We start from the raw sequence: 3,492 nt of genomic DNA on the forward strand, positions 1-3,492 counted from the left end.
CCATGGAGCCTACCTATGGTGCCCGTTTGCTCTAAGGTGGACAGCAGATTGTGCATTTATCAGAACATTTTCACTGCTGTACCGAGGGCACACACATCTTCAGTGGGACTCGGAATTCCTGGAGAATCGCCTTTGTGAAAAGCTGGCATAATTTCTTTAAATTCCATCTCTTAGTTTCCCATTTTGTTGTTTCAAAAATATATCAAGAAACCACGAATAACTAGTAATGAAGTTTGACTGCCATTTCTTGGATGAAGGTTTTACTGCCAAGGACATTCTGGACCAAAACATTAATGATGTTCCTTCTTCTGAAGATAAGGATGCCTTCTATGTTGTGGACCTGGGAGGCATTGTAAAGAAACATCTGATATGGTTTAAAGCTCTTACTTGAGTCACACCCTTTATTTATTATTATTTTTTTTTTGCGGTACGCGAGTCTCTCACTGTTGTGGCCTCTCCCATTGTGGAGCACAGGCTCCAGACGCGCAGGCTCAGCAGCCATGGCTCACGGGCCCAGCCGTTCCATGGCATGTGGGATCTTCCCGGACTGGGGCATGAACCTGTGTCTCCTGCATCGGCAGGTGGACTCTCAACCACTGTGCCACCAGGGAAGCCCGAGTCACACCCTTTTATGCAGTCAAATGCAATGATAGTAGAACCATAGTGAAGACCACACCTGCCATTAGGAAAGGATTTGACTGTACCAGCAAGACTGAAATCCAGTTGGTGCAGAGTCTCAGGGTGCCTCCAGAGAGGAGTATCTATGCAAATCCTTGTAAACAAGTGTCTCAGATTAAATATGCTGCCAATAATGGAGTCCAAATGATGACTTTTGATAGTGAAGTCGAGGTGGTGAAAGTTGCCAGGGCACATCCAAAGGCCAAGTTGGTTTTTCAGATTGCCACTGATGATTCCAAAGCAGTCTGTCACCTCAGTGTCAAATTTGGTGTCACACTCAAAACCAGCAGGCTTATTTTGGAATGGGCAAAAGAGCAAGATATTGATGTCATTGGTGTCAGCTACCATGTGGGACATCATTGTACTGATCCAGAGACCTTCGTGCAGACCATCTCTGATGCCCACTGTGACTTTGACATGGGAGCTGAGGTTGGTTTCAACATGTTTCTGCTTGATATTGGTGGTGGCTTTCCTGGATCTGAGGATGTAAATCTTAAATTTGAAGAGACCACCAGTGTAATCAACCCAGTGTCATGCAAGTATTTTCCATCAGATTCTGGAGTGAGAATCATACCTGAGCCAGGAAGATACTGTGTTGCCTCAGTTTTCACTCTAGCAGTTAATATCACTGCCAAAAACTCATCTTAAAGGAACAGACAGGCTCTGATGATGAAGATGAGTCGAGTGAACAGACATTTATGTATTATGTGAATGATGGAGTATATGCATCATTCAACTGCATCCTCTACGATCATGAACATGTGAAGCCTCTTCTGCAGAAGAGACTCAAACCAGATGAGAAGTATTATTCATTCAGCATCTGGGGACCAACCTGTGATGGCCCGGATCGCATTGTTGAGCACTGTAACTTACTTGAGATGCATGAGGGCGATTGGATGCTGTTTGAAAACATGGGTGTTTACACTCTGCTCTGTCACTGCTGTCACTGCTGCTTGTACTTTCAATGGATTCCAGAGACCAACCATCTACTATGTGATGTCAGGGCCACCATGGCAACTGATGCAGAAAATCCAGAACCATGACTTCCCACCCGGAGTAGAGGAGCTGGATGTTGGCACTCTGCCTGTGTCCTGTGCTTGAGAGAGTGGGCTGAAACGGCACCCAGCAGCCTGTGCTTCAGCTTGTATTAATGTGTAGATACAATTCTTGTAGCTGTTAACTGTGAGTTTAGCTTGATTTAAGGGTTTGGGGGGGGACCATTTAACTTAACTACTGCTAGTTTTGAGATGTCTATGTGAGTAGTGTTGGCACAGATGCAACAATGTGGAAGACTAGGTGATGGGGTCACACTTAACTGTGTTCCTATGGAAACTATTTGAATATTTGTTTTATATAGATTTTTATTCACTTTTCAAACATGCTACTAAAGCATGCCCTTCAACTGCTGAGCAAGCATTTGTATCTTGTGCATTATCAGAATGGGCCAGAAGCTTAGTGTTGTGACCTGTTTTAAAGTAAGTACATAAGTAATCTTGAAATGATTTTTTTTTAAAAAAGTCTATTTTATTTGATATGAGTATTGCTACTCCAGCTTTCCCTTGATTTGCATTTGCATGGAACACCTTGTTTCATCTTTTCACTTTCGGTCTGTATGTGTCCCTAGATCTGAAGTAGGTCTCTTGTAGACAACATTTATATGAGTCTTGTTTTTGTATCCATTCATCCAGTCTATGTATTTGGGTTAAAGCATTTAATCCATTTACATTTAAGGTAATTATCAATATGTATGTTCCTACTGACAGTTTCTTAATTGTCTTGGATTTGTTTTTGCAGGTATTTTTTTCTTCCCTTCTTCTTTTGTTCTCTTCTTTGTGATTTGATAACTATCTTTCTTGTCGTGTTTGGGTTACTTTTGTGTGTGTGTGTGCGTGTGTGTGTGTGTTTCTATTGTAGTTTTTTGATTTGCTGTTCCCATGAGGTTTTGATATAGCAGTCTATATATGTAAAGGTTGTTTTAAGTTGCATGCCTCTTCCCCACCTAGAGAAGTTCCTTTAGCATTTGTTGTAAAACTGGTTTGGTGGTGCTGAATTCTTTTAGCTTTTTCTTGTCTGTAAAGTTTTTGATTTCTCTGTCGAATCTGAGCAAGAGCCTTGCCTGGTAAAGTATTCTTGGTTGTAGGTTTTTCTCTTTCATCTCTTTACATATATTGTGTCACTCCCTTCTGTCCCGCAGAATTTCTGCAGAAAAATCAGCTGATAATCTTATGGGGATTCTCTTGTATGTTATTTGTTGCTTTACCCTGTTGCTGTTAATATTTTTACCTTTGTCTTTAATTCTTGTAGTTTGATTAATATGTGTCTCAGCATGTTCCACCTTTGGTTCAGCCTGTATGGGACTCTCTGTGCTTCCTGGACTTGAGTGAGGGTTTTCTTTTCATGTTAGGGAAGTTTTTGGTTACAATATCTTCAAATATTTTCTTAGGCCCTTTTTCTTTCTCTTTTCCTTCTGGGACTCCTATATGCAAATGTTGGTGTGTTTAATGTTGTCCCAGATGTCTCTGAGACTGTCCTCATTTCTTTTCATTCTTTTTTCTTTATTCTGTACTGTGACAGTGATTTCCACTACTCTATCTTTCAGCTCACTTATTAATTCTTCTGCCTCAGTTATTCTGCTATTGATTCCTTCTAGTGTATTTATTTTTTATTTTTTTTTATTTTTATTTTTTGCGGTACGCGGGCCTCTCACTGTTGTGACCTCTCCCATTGTGGAGCACAGGCTCCAGAAGCGCAGGCTCAGTGACCATGGCTCACGGGCCCAGCCACTCCACGGCATGTGGGATCTTCCTGGACCAG

At 41.5% G+C, this 3,492-nt stretch overlaps 1 pseudogene; it reads left to right on the top strand.

Moving 5' to 3' along the window:
* Positions 1-529: 529 nt before the first annotated feature.
* LOC132413819 (ornithine decarboxylase-like) lies at positions 530-1,836 on the top strand (annotated as a pseudogene).
* Positions 1,837-3,492: the final 1,656 nt, after the last annotated feature.

This window comes from Delphinus delphis, chromosome 18, assembly GCF_949987515.2.
Source record: "Delphinus delphis chromosome 18, mDelDel1.2, whole genome shotgun sequence".
In the NCBI taxonomy this organism is placed as follows: domain Eukaryota; kingdom Metazoa; phylum Chordata; class Mammalia; order Artiodactyla; family Delphinidae; genus Delphinus; species Delphinus delphis.